The sequence below is a fragment of the Diabrotica virgifera genome, chromosome 2 (genome assembly GCF_917563875.1).
Source record: "Diabrotica virgifera virgifera chromosome 2, PGI_DIABVI_V3a".
Lineage (NCBI taxonomy): Eukaryota > Metazoa > Arthropoda > Insecta > Coleoptera > Chrysomelidae > Diabrotica > Diabrotica virgifera.
Window position 1 is genome coordinate 7,483,027 of NC_065444.1, and position 14,838 is coordinate 7,497,864.

The following is a 14,838-nucleotide window of genomic DNA, read 5'->3' on the forward strand; positions in this document are numbered from 1 at the left end:
GACATTAAAAACCCCCATTATAGCAGGCCAATAAAAAGAAAAACGACCTCAATTTTAGTTCCGCCGAAATCCACGAGAGGTCGTCATTGTGACTTAATATCGAAATAATTCAAAGAGACTTTTTAATGAAAATCATTAAAAAATAATCTAGTTTGCTTAAGACTTTTAACATACAAAAACTGTATTTTCGCAATGTCAAAGCTGAATAGTCCGTACTATTTCTGGAAATCCTTTCATCCTATAGTTAGAAATAATTCAAAATACATCTGCTCTATTACAAGTTTTTGTCACATTTGATTGAGATAAACTCATTTTTGGGCAAAGGGTGTTAAAAGTTTTTACAAATGATACACAGTTTATAGGTGTACAGTTTACTACCTTTTATTTACTAATTTACTGAAAAGTACTAGCATAAAAAGAAAATACTGGAACAAAATGGGGTTTTCTTACTTATTTTAATAGGATAAAGAAATTGTTCAAAAATTAAAACGAGCAGTATTAACACCTGTATGTATACTTAAAAAGCTACAACAATCTGGCCAGATTCTTCTTTTTATACAGACTTTACTTTCGTATGTGGCATGTGTGCCTATATTTCAAAAAACAAATGTCACGTAATAATTCTTCGCGTCACCACTTCAATTTTTAAGCAGCATTTATCATGAAACTAGGCTACAATGAAAGTTTGTACTCCAATTCTGTACTCAAAAACTGTGTGGTTTGTTTGAGCTATTAATATTCTTTCCCTTATTGAAACTAAAAAAGAGAAATTGGGGCCATCGGGGCATTTTTATCAAACGATTTGTAAATTTCATATTTTAAATTATTACAATTAATTATGTAGAGGCCTTTTTTACATTTCAACCCTTAACAGTCACTGGAATATAGTCTCTTGTTTCTCTAAAAATTGTAACGCCTTTTGAAAACTGCCATATCGATTCACTTAAGAAAGAAGAAGAAAGGTAAATGTAGATTTTGCATAGGTGCTGGTCATCTTGTAAGAAAAATAAGTTTTGAACAACTTTTTGAACGACTTATATAGACAGAATCGTTTTGAGAAGATCCTTTACATAAAAATATTATGACGCTTTGTGGTTATTGTGGATACAATTTACTATTTTTACTGAGAATAAGTCACAATTTTACTTAAAAATAAGTTTATTTTGACGTTTCGATTTCCACTTGCATTATTGTGAATGATTTTGTAACATATTGAAGTACAGTTGGGCAAGTTTACTTTTTTATTTGACATTGAAAGCAAGAATGCTCACTCTTTTCTGTCTAAAAACGTTTGTATTTTAAATTTTAATGGCATTTTCTATTTTCAGTCATCAAAGGTATATGGTGGTACTCCACCCTCAGGAACATCCTAGGTTAGTGGGGGTAGTTACCCCCTATGATAGGGGTTGATGAAGTAGACACCATTTACTGAATACTTATTTATTTACCAACTCTAAATACCACAGTAACTAGTTGGTGCGTTTGAGGTCTAACTGTCTAATAATAATCTGAATCACGAATGATAATTGATAAAAGAATTCTAATAGAATGATTCGCGATGCTTTGCTGTAACTAGAAATAAACTAGAAAAGTGTTGATGTTTTTAATGCTGACTCGGCTTGGCCGTGAATTAAGAATAATATTGAATAGCTGACAAAGCGTTATTGAAACTAGTGCACTTGTGTTGAGTAATCGGTGTCACCTTAATTGTTTAACAACAAACGTGATGTTTGTTTTGTAAGACATTTAAAAATTAATCCTACCTGATAATCCTGTACAGGTAGATGTCGTTTACGTAGGTACTCGTGTCTACTCCGGAGTGGGAAATACCTAACATCGTCTGATGAGTACAATAGGGCGAAACCTAGAAAGAAAGGACAGGGTATTCGTATCTACTATGCTTAATAAATCAAAATAATGAAGTCAAAACTTCTTTCACGAGGTGCAAAAATCCAGATATATAAGACCATAATACGACCAGCAGTCGCGTATGGAAGCGAAACATGGACGCTAACAAGAAGAGAAGTAAATAAATTGCTGGTGTGGGAACGTAAAATCCTTGGAATGATATATGGCCCTTGCAGAGACAGCGTGACCAACAAATGGAGGCACAGATACAAAAACGAGTATCTATTCAGAAAGGAAAATCTAGTCAGATATATAAAGGCCAATAGACTCAGATGGGCAGGGCATGTGATACGCAGTAACGACAATCGCCTTTTAAACAATGTGTTCTTGGAAAGGCCAGATGGAAGAAGGTCTGTAGGAGGGCCTATAAAAAGGTGAAAAGATGCAGTCAAAGAAGATTTTGACAAAATGGGAGTGAGACAATGAGAATTAGTGGTACAGGACCGACAAACATGGAAGTAAACGCGGCAAAGACTCACAAAGAGTTGTAACGCCATTGACGATGATGAAGATAATGATTAATAAATCGAATTGCAGACATTTATTTTTGAAAGATTGGAGTTATTTCTAATGGAATTTAAACTGAACTTCCATCATTGGTCCTAAGTTGAAAAACTTCCATGTAAAATTTGAAAAAGTTTTTTAAAACGGTTTATTTTCCTAATCTCAATATTTTAACTAAAAAATTAGAATCGTAATATTTGAATGTAAGGGATAATATGGTTGTTTTATTATTAACGGATTACCTGATTTTAATATACCATATTTTAAGTGACTTGTTAAGGGTTGAATAACATCTTGGTATCAATTTTCTTGTAAATAATCATTAACACATACATATACCTATATTATTGTTAAATTTCGTTTTTAAAATGTATGATTCATGTTGAATTTATGTTAACATGTAGATGTATTAATAGAAAAATGTTGATTTCATAAGAATATTGTAGCATTTGGATTAAGAGCAGTCACAAAATGATCTTACGGTGCGTTATCCTCAAGGACGTTGGCCATTACATTTGCCCATTTAGTCTTATTTGCAGCTGCTCTGAATAGTTCTATGGAGGTCATATTGTCATATATCGATTATAAGTTGCAGCAGTCCATACTTTTGATATCTTACGATGTGACCAAAATATTGTGTTTTACGTTCTTTTATTATAAGCATAAGCTCTCTTTCCTTGTTCATCCTCCGCAAGACTTCCACATTTGTCGTATGGCTCATGTAGGATATTCTGAGCATTCTACGGTAACACCAGAGTTCCAATGCTTGGATTCTTTTTTGTGTTGCTTCTGTCATTGTCCAACCCGTGTTGAGCTGCCCCCTCCCCCACTTGCAAAAATCAAAAACAAATAGCCCTGATTTATGAGCTCTCATATTCCGCAAACTAAAACTTTTGAGCTCGTTCCACTGAGCAGGAATTTGATGATACTTTAGTGGGGGGGGGCTGAGTCAGCCTACTTAAAAATAGGAATATTGAATTGGTTTTTGCGGCAGAATTACGAGATATTTATGAGCTCTTGAAATTATATAGTTTCAATTTTTGAGCTCATCCCCTTTACCCCCAAACAACCCTTTAATTGATTTAACTTAAGAGAAAAATGCTGAGAAAACTTAAAATATATCGTATTGTTGATATAATTCCTATAGCTTATATACTCTAAGAATAAACTATTAAATCACGTGCATTTCGATTATTGAGCTACAACCCCTTCGCAAGAAAACCACCCTATCTTCCCGGCTTAAGAGAAAGTTGTACTTAAAATGCATTAAACTAATTATTTGGCGACTACATATCATTGAATAATTTATAAGCTTCCAAATTACGCGCATTTAGATCAGTAAATTGCAATTTATTTTGTATAGTGCAGTCACTGAAGGTAAAAATCAACGATTACCTTCAATTTCGGTGAACCTTCATCGATTTTCACGAAAATTGGTCAGTGGTTAGAGGATACGTCAAGAAACAAAGGTGACATGGTACCATCTTGCGCCTTTACCCTGAGGGTGGATACCGCCCCTTCTCGGGGGTGAAAATTATTTTATTAAAAATAACTGCACAAATCAATAAAAGAAAAAATTAAAAGCAAAATTTATTATATAAAGTTAATAAAATAAGTCGATACTTTTTAAGTTATTAAAGATCAAAGATTTTAATTATTCGTGAAAAACATGCATGTTATAAAGCGGTTTTTCGTAAATCACTGAAAAACTAAGTTTTTACAAAAAAGTTAATAGTAGTTTAATTCGTATAGCCTATATTCTAAGAATAAACTCTTAAATCACGCGCCTTTCGATTATAGAGCTACAACCCCTTCGCAAGAAAACCATCCCATATTCCCGGCTTAAGAGAGAGTTGTACTTAAAATAATTTAAATTAATTATTTGGCGACTACATATCGTTTAATAATTTATGAAGTAAACCTTCGATTTCGGTAAATCTCCATTCATTTTCACGAATTAACAATAACAACTTGGGGTTTTAACCTGGGGTATATGTCATCCCTTCTCGGGAGTGAAAATTACTTTATTAAAAATAACCCCACAAATCGAGAGAAGGACAAATTGTAAGCATAATTTGTTATATAATGTGATTAAAATAAATCAATACTTTTTGAGTTATTAAAGATCAAATATTTTAATTTGTGTGAAAGAAAATGCATGTTTTAAAGCGATTTTTCATAAATAACTCAAAAACTGTAAGTTTTTACAAAAAAGTGTTCATTACTAAAATTGAAGCTAATAAAAAATATAATAAATTGCTTACTTGAAAAACCCTTTAATGTTAATTTAAAGTAAGTTATTGGTAATTAAATGTATATTTTTTTCTACGACTGTTTAAATCTAAGGATTTAAGCTTAAATAACAGGAAAGAGATACATTTTATAACACTTAGGTACTAAATACTTGTCAAAGTACTTAGAAATACCTATCAAAAATGAGCTCCAGAAAAAGTTGATAGCATCAAAATCCGCTCACCAATTTTCGTGAAAATGAATGGAGATTTACCGAAATCGAAGGTCATTGTTGATTTTTACCTTCAGTGACTGCACTATAGAAAGAAAATGGCAATTCAATAATTGAGATGCGTATATTTTGCGAGCTCGTAAATTATTAAACGATATCTAGTCGCCAAATAATTTATTTAAATTATTTTAAGTACAACTCCCTTAAGCCGGGAATATGGGATGGTTTTCTTGCGAAGGGGTTGTAGCTCAATAATCGAAAGGCGCGTGATTTAAGAGTTTATTCTTAGAATATAGGCTATACGAATAAAACTACTATTAACTTTTTTGTAAAAACTTACAGTTTTTCAGTGATTTACAAAAAACCGCTTCAAAACATGCATTTTTTTCACGAATAATTAAAATTTTTGATCTTTAATAACTTAAAAAGTATTGACTTATTTTAATAACTTTATATAATAAATTTTGCTTATAATTTGTTCTTTTATAGATTTGTGCAGTTATTTTTTATAAAATAATTTTCACCCCCGAGAAGGGGCGAATTTCCACCCTCAGAGTAAAGGCGCAAGGTGTCACCTTTGTTTCTTGACGTATCCTCTAACCACTGACCAATTTTCGTGAAAATCGATGAAGGTTCACCAAAATTGAAGGCAATCGTTGATTTTTACTTTCATTGACTGCACTATACAAAATAAATTGCAATTTACTGATTTAAATGCGCGTAATTTGGAACCTTATAAATTGTTAAATGATATGTAGTCGCCAAATAATTAATTTAATGCATTTTAAGTACAACTTTCTCTCAAGCCGGGAAGATAGGGTGGTTTTCTTGCGAAGGGGTTGTAGCTCAATAATCGAAAGGCGCATGATTTAAGAGTTTATTCTTAGAATATAAGCTATACGAATAAAACTACTATTAACTTTTTTTGTAAAAACTTACAGTTTTTCAGTGATTTACGAAAAACCGCTTCAAAATATGCATTTTTTTCACGAATAATTAAAATTTTTGATCTTTAATAACTTAAAAAGTATTGACTTATTAAAATAAAAATGTGTGTACCATTTTTATATATTCGGCTGCAATACGAAGGAAAAACAATCTTACTTTTTAATTAGAATAAGGAGTGCAGCCAGTCCCTTTAACTGCAGTTTTCTGCTCTTATTGGAGCGTCATCAGAAGGAACGTAGGCACTGTTCTCCTTAATCCAATCAAATCGCATCGAAATGTTTTCCCAAATATTGCAGCCAAAATGATGGTAATGGGTGGCTAGCGCCATCTGGCCGTAAAAATACGAAGCAAGTTTTCAATCCTAATAGCAAATAATTAATATTGAAAAATATCAAAAATTACTAAAAGATTTTTAAATTGAAAACTTACTGGTACATCCCCATGTATACGCCTCCAAGACTTCTACAATTTGCAAGTCATATGGATGCTGCAGTAAAGACGATAGGGAAGGAATTCTAAACCTTGCAATTCAAATCCCCCGTTTGCAGCTGGCTAGGAACTGAAAGATGCACCATAGTTACTCTACTGAGTAATAAGAAAATAAAATAAAAATGTGTGTACCATTTTTATATATTCGGCTGCAATACGAAGGAAAAACAATCTTACTTTTTAATTAGAATAAGGAGTGCAGCCAGTCCCTTTAACTGCAGTTTTCTGCTCTTATTGGAGCGTCATCAGAAGGAACGTAGGCACTGTTCTCCTTAATCCAATCAAATCGCATCGAAATGTTTTCCCAAATATTGCAGCCAAAATGATGGTAATGAGTGGCTAGCGCCATCTGGCCGTAAAAATACGAAGCAAGTTTTCAATCCTAATAGCAAATAATTAATATTGAAAAATATCAAAAATTACTAAAAGATTTTTAAATTGAAAACTTACTGGTACATCCCCATGTATACGCCTCCAAGACTTCTACAATTTGCAAGTCATATGGATGCTGCAGTAAAGACGATAGGGAAGGAATTCTAAACCTTGCAATTCAAATACCCCGTCTGCAGCTGGCTAGGAACTGAAAGATGCACCATAGTTACTCTACTGAGTAATAAGAAAATAAAATAAAAATGTGTGTACCATTTTTATATATTCGGCTGCAATACGAAGGAAAAACAATCTTACTTTTTAATTAGAATAAGGAGTGCAGCCAGTCCCTTTAACTGCAGTTTTCTGCTCTTATTGGAGCGTCATCAGAAGGAACGTAGGCACTGTTCTCCTTAATCCAATCAAATCGCATCGAAATGTTTTCCCAAATATTGCAGCCAAAATGATGGTAATGGGTGGCTAGCGCCATCTGGCCGTAAAAATACGAAGCAAGTTTTCAATCCTAATAGCAAATAATTAATATTGAAAAATATCAAAAATTACTAAAAGATTTTTAAATTGAAAACTTATGGTACACACATTTTTATTTTATTTTCTTATTACTCAGTAGAGTAACTATGGTGCATCTTTCAGTTCCTAGCCAGCTGCAGACGGGGGATTTGAATTGCAAGGTTTAGAATTCCTTCCCTATCGTCTTTACTGCAGCATCCATATGACTTGCAAATTGTAGAAGTCTTGGAGGCGTATACATGGGGATGTACCAGTAAGTTTTCAATTTAAAAATCTTTTAGTAATTTTTGATATTTTTCAATATTAATTATTTGCTATTAGGATTGAAAACTTGCTTCGTATTTTTACGGCCAGATGGCGCTAGCCACCCATTACCATCATTTTGGCTGCAATATTTGGGAAAACATTTCGATGCGATTTGATTGGATTAAGGAGAACAGTGCCTACGTTCCTTCTGATGACGCTCCAATAAGAGCAGAAAACTGCAGTTAAAGGGACTGGCTGCACTCCTTATTCTAATTAAAAAGTAAGATTGTTTTTCCTTCGTATTGCAGCCGAATATATAAAAATGGTACACACATTTTTATTTTATTTTCTTATTACTCAGTAGAGTAACTATGGTGCATCTTTCAGTTCCTAGCCAGCTGCAGACGGGGGATTTGAATTGCAAGGTTTAGAATTCCTTCTCTATCGTCTTTACTGCAGCATCCATATGACTTGCAAATTGTAGAAGTCTTGGAGGCGTATACATGGGGATGTACCAGTAAGTTTTCAATTTAAAAATCTTTTAGTAATTTTTGATATTTTTCAATATTAATTATTTGCTATTAGGATTGAAAACTTGCTTCGTATATATTGACTTATTATTAATAACTTTATATAATAAATTTTGCTTATAATTTGTTCTTTTATAGATTTGTGCAGTTATTTTTTATAAAATAATTTTCACCCCCGAGAAGGGGCGAATTTCCACCCTCAGAGTAAAGGCGCAAGGTGGTACCATGTCACCTTTGTTTCTTGACGTATCCTCTAACCACTGACCAATTTTCGTGAAAATCGATGAAGGTTCACCGAAATTGAAGGCAATCGTTGATTTTTACTTTCGGTGACTGCACTATACAAAATAAATTGCAATTTACTGATTTAAATGCGCGTAATTTGGAACCTTATAAATTATTAAATGATATGTAGTCGCCAAATAATTAATTTAATGCATTTTAAGTACAACTTTCTCTTAAGCCGGGAAGATAGGGTGGTTTTCTTGCGAATGGGTTGTAGCTCAATAATCGAAATGCACGTGATTTAATAGTTTATTCTTAGAGTATATACGCTATAGGAATTATATCCGCAATACGATATATTTTAAGTTTTCTCAGCATTTTTCTCTTAAGTTAAATCAATTAAAGGGTTGTTTGGGGGTGAAGGGGATGAGCTCAAAAATCGAAACTATATAATTTCAAGAGCTCATAAATAGCACGTAATTCTGCCGCAAAAACCGATTCAATATTCCTATTTTTAAGTACTATTTTAGTGGGGGGGCTGACTCAGCCCCCCCACTAAAGTATTAAATTCCTGCTCAGTGGAACGAGCTCAAAATTTTTAGTTTGCGAAATATGAAAGCTCATAAATCAGGGCTATTTGTTTTTTAATTTTTGCAGGGGGGGGGGGCAGCTCAACACGGGTCATTGTCCAGGCTTCAACACCATAGAGCAAGGTGGAGAAAACATAGCACTTAAGTATTCTAGTTTTCAATGAAATACATAGAATTCTTTGCAGAGTTCCATAGAACTGGCGATTACATAAAACTTTTTGCATTTGGTAAAACTCTGCACGTGTTTTTCCAGACGTATTTTTATCTCTAGTGAGTGGTACCAAGTTTCATCAAGGTTACTTCCAAGGTACGTTATTCTTGTTACTCTTTCCAGGTCTCTTCCGTCGACATTGACCTTCAAACTTCTGTTTTGGTGCTTGCTGATGACCATCGTTTTTGTCTTCTTTTTATTCAGTTTCATTCCAAAGTCTCTACGGGCTGTCGTTATTCGATCCATTAGGCGTTGCAGTGCTTCAGTCTTATCTGCCAGAATGACCGTGTCATCAGCGTGTCGCCGGTTTCCTATTTTTAATTTATACGAAATGTTAAAGCGAAAACTTCAAAATAAATAAATCTCAACTGAGATACTGAGTAAACAAGGAAACAAACTTTAGTTTCCAAAGTCAACTAGTTTTTGTTAATAAGTACAATATTCTCATGATATTAACAAGTTACAATCCGTTATAGTAAATTATATACCAATTATATGGGCATACTTGTTTGCACTTGTAAAACATATTTGTTTCTACACAGCTACAGATAGAAAATATAGGTATTAACCGTTTTTAGTCGTCATGGACAGATCTTTCTAAATGTTTACTCTCTATAGTATATCCAAAAGTGTCTGTGGACCTCTGACTAGGTTGTTTGATGAACAAATTAAAAGAAATGAAGAAAATGAGATGTTATTTTCTACTGAGAATGATATTTTGAATCTTTGTAAAGGTTTTTTTGGATTTATAAAAGCTAATTTAACCCAAGCACTAAATATATTGCTTAATGTGCCTAATCTACACTGTAATAATTGGAGTCATAAATAACGATATAATGATAGAAATAATTGTATAATTGACTGCATGGTTGTGTATTCACAACCGATATACGAAAAGGCTGTTCTCTGTCTCGTCTTTCAAGCAAGTTCTGTCTGAAGAGCTAAAAATAGCGAAACACTTGTCACAGAATGGTGAGATAGACGAAGGTCTTGATATTCCTTGTCGTTTATTATTTATACAAAAAGTACTGAACGAAGTTTCTGACCGATCCCTAACTAAACATTTCTCAGAGTAGCCGTTAAGCAATCTTGTTAAAGAACCGGTTTGCGGTAAGCCTATAACCAGTTTATTAATCGAAGCTCTATCCGATCACGATAGGCAACATTTGAAATCAAAATACGTGTAATATAAACTAGCCAGTTCTAGTAGTTCTACCCTTTCTTCTTTCATGCATATTTGTGTATCAACCAACCAGTCTCAGAAATCTACTAGGCAAGTATTTTCTCCGTATTTGTGAAGTGAACAGGAGGCCAAGTTGTAGAAAAAAGTATAAAGGATGTTATTAATTTACAAGTTTATCAAATGCGGACAAGATTCTTGTCCAGACCACTGATTTCAAATCAACACATTTTATGAAGAATAGTGTGATACGTTGAGGATCCGGTTTTTGTATATTTTAGGTTTATTCAATAATATGTGTTATTGATGCTATAAATAGTTATGATATTGCTTAATTTTTTCTGTCTGGTATGTGTCCGATTTAACAATATTCAATACACGATATAAATGGCTGCAACACTGTTACAAATGTAAATTTTGTTCAATATGAGAAAGGTTCTGAGTACAGGAACTTTATACTATGAAAGTTGGGTCTACTCTTAAGCAATATTAGAGACGTGATATTTGAATTATTATTGAAAAGAGATGACTTAAATAATTCTATTTTTCTAAATCTAGAGCTACTTTACAAACTGAAAAGAATGGTAATATTGGCTATGAGCCTGTCTAAGTCAACATTTGCTTTAAATAGAGTTTTATTATAATATCTTTGGAAAACAATTATCTGGTAATACTCTGAAACGCGTCCATGGTGTTTCAAAAATTGTTTTCTTCAAGGTAAAGAAATCTTTGCAAGTTAAAGATATTTGGATTGCCTAATTCAGATATTTTTTTATATTAATACTTTTGATAATACGTAATGAAGCTTTCTCTAAATTTTTAATGGTAATAATAATAAGCAGACACCAAAAATGCCTTATAAAGGAATAGGGAACTTGCATAAATTTTTAAATTCGAAAAAACTGTTATAAATCACAACAGAACATAATTTAAAACATGTATCAAAGATAAAAAAAGAATGTGTGTGTACTTTGTACGCACGTAAGAAGATATTCTTCTATTATATAATAGGTAATTCAAACGAAGTAAATATACTTGACAGGTTATTTGTATTTTATTTAAAAATCAAACTAACTTTCTTATCTACCACTTTCAAAATTTTTTTATTAAAACAACCAAAAATAAAAAAAAATGAATCGCCCAGGATTTGAACCCGCGTCATTCCAATCTCAGAGCTAACGCATTACCAACTACTCCAACGAGGTCCTTGTAATTGACATGTAAGTTTCGGGTATAATTACACAACACGGCGACATATAGTGTAAAAATGTTATGCTTACATAATATTTTATTATTTTACTACAGAGAAACACAAATCCAAAAACACAAGAACTATAATAAATAATACATTTCCTAAAAACACTAATATATTCTTTTAATGACTTATTTGCACGGTTACAGATACATACATACCTATCTTGAAAGATTAGCAATGAACTACATACTGTCTGTGTACATACTGTCTACGCAGGCGCGCAGATTTATGTACAATTTTACCCTCCATCGAATCGCGCCTAAAGAAGCATATCTTCAAAAAGTTTTGTAGGTCTTTCGTTTGGCCCCCAAAGGCGATTAAAAATTCAAATTATAACAGGTGGCCTAAAACGCGTCGTGACGTCACTCGTTTGTACATTTACATTTTTCCAACAAAGTAAACAGAATTTTAAATTAGACGTTATAAACGTCAGTAGAAAATACATTTATTTGACGTTACAAGTGTTTTGATCGTTTGAACTATTCATAGAAAACTGTACTTTTACAAAATGGTTTTATTTTCCGTAGTAAACCTTCTTTCGTTTCCTTCAATAACTATATCAAACTCCAATGTCAACAAACTGGTATATATTATTACAATGACATACGATAAATGTTAATAGAATATAAATATTTTTCCTTTATTTCGCGACGAGGTATACCAAAATAGGTGGAGGCCAATAAACTAAAGAAGAAGAAGAATATACCTAATTATAACCATAAACGGAACCATATAGTTAAACTGAGTGACGTCACGGGCCGTTTGACCTATTTTAAGATACCGAAGACTTTAAATTTGTACTTCTAAGTTATTATGAGTTTTTGAAGCGTGAAATTTTGGAAATCTCATTTTTTACAAAACTGAACATTATTATGTAATAAAAAAATGTGCAAGTTCCCTATTGTATGAACATTTTTTTAATTGTTATTGAGCCACAGGCCAGACAGAAACAATTTCAAAATCAGCATAATATAATCCAAAGCGACCTTTGATTGATTATTGAGTTACATATCTGATACTTCCGTTGAGTAGTATTTGAGCATGAATAGCATTAATCATTTCCAGAAGACACATAATTGTTGGAAAATCGAAAATATATACACACATGTAAGCTTGGATCCTCTGTATATTTTTTTAATAGAAGCTCATTTGTTTTAAAATAATTTAGTATGTTTATTAATGAAAAGTTGGTAATTAAATGCTGTGTGAGAATAGATTATTCGAATTATTGCTAATGATCAAAAAATTGCTATAGACCAATGTCACACCTCGTACGTCCCTGTACGTTAAGCCGTTTAGGCACTATAAGCTTAAGGTCTTTATGAAACGTCGCGTCGCCATGTGTTATTTTGCTAATGTCATCGTAGTCTATTCGTCAAATCCTATCACAACGAACATATTAAAAGCTTAACGAACAGTCTCTGTTCGTTAAGCTTTTAAGCACTATAAGCTAAGGAAGAGAGTTCTCTCCCCCCCTCTCTCTTTCTGTCCCCCCTCTCACTCTCTCTAGGGCATTATTGCTGCTAGAGAGATTGCCGGGTTTCCGCAAAGTTGAACTATTATATTGTAGGCTCATAAAAAAGTCATATTATGACGACAGGCTGTTTCCAATATCTTGACTAAGTTGTCGTCAACACTCGAAGAGCTACCTTAGAACGGACTTGCACCATTTCCAACATTGAACGAGTTAATTAATATTCATCATTATCATTAGCCTTTTTGAAGTCCACTGCTGAACATAGACCTCCCGTAAATAATTCCATTGGATCCGATATTAAGCACTCTGATTCTAGTTATGCTGGATCCACTAGATGTCGTCCAACCACCTTGTTGGAGGATGTCCTCGATTGCGATAAGCATAGTGTTTAGGTCTCCTACAATTTTATTGGTCTATCTTACATCTCTGATTCTTACAAGATGTCCCGTTCAGTTCCATTTCAGCGTTGTAATTATTTTAACTGCGTCCGCAATATCAGTTTTTCTCCGAACTATTTGATTTGAAACTCTGTTTCTGAGGGATATATTCAACATTGATCTCTACACTGCTCTATCTGCCATTTGTATCTTATTGATTACTTTTCTGGCAAGAGTCAATGTTTCTGCTCCATACGTTAGAACTGGAAGTACCTACACTTTGATCAAAGATCTTTCTTTTCAAGCACATGGGAATATCAGATTTAAAAACCCCTCAGTTTTCCGTAACCTGCTCATGTTAGTCCTATTCTCCTGTTTAACTCTGTTGCTTGATTGTCTCTTCCTAATATTACATTGTATAAAATCAAATTAATCTTGGTATATTCGTGTTTCTTTATGGAGTGCCTAAATGGTTTTATGACCTAAAGTTTGTACACTGTTGAATACCATCTTGTTACACATAGTCACAAACTTGAGAGAGGCAACACAAGATATTGCTTTTCTAGTTTGTGATGATTTTTTAAATCTACAACACAAACATGATATACCTACGTATTTTGTTCATAATCCTAACATTCAAAGTTTAAACCTAGCCTAGAAGTCGCCAGTGTTGTCAGACTATCTATCGTCAGTATTTTATTATTCTAACTTTTCATAGTCAGCTTTTCAGGCAACCTTAAATTTGAACATTCAACTTAAAAAGTATTTTTTGTTTGGAAAGCCTCAAAATGCTGTGATACAAAAAATTTCGATTCGTTATATTATGTTTATTTAAAAAAATGTATCATTTCAATCAAAAACTTATAAAATTATAAATTTGTGTAATATGGCTTTTTACCTTTTGTTTGGATGGTTGAGGAGCATCACCTCATCACCTCTTGTATATATATTTTTGTAGTCAATTTTTTAGGTTATTTTATATTTTGATAATAAATTTCAGTTTCTTTTTAAACTATTTTTATATCCCTTCCCTTCTTTTTGCAACTATTCATTGAAAAAGGAGAAATTAAAATTAAAATACAAACTAGGAAAATAATAATTGATCCAACTACATGGCATGAAAGCTTGGACACTGACAATAGCTCATTAGGACGCTTGAAAACTTTGAGATGTGGATATTCCGCCGCATTCTAAAACTTCCAAGGTGTAACCATGTTATAAATGGTGAAGTTTTAAGACGAATGAATAAAGATCATGAAGTTATAGAATATACATATTAAATATCGCAAAACATCTTAGCTTGGACATACACATACCCAAACTTATATGGAATCACCTGATATTTCTTATTATTTCGTGCGAATTAAAAAAAAAACGAACACACGAAGTCAAACAATATTTATTTTAAAGCAATTTAATAATAAATACATAACAATTAAATAAAACAATTCAGGTCTGGATCCCGCGTATTAAAAAAAAGTTGATTAATAGCAAGCTGAAAATTTATTAATACCTTAAGGGTGTCTAGTCGGAT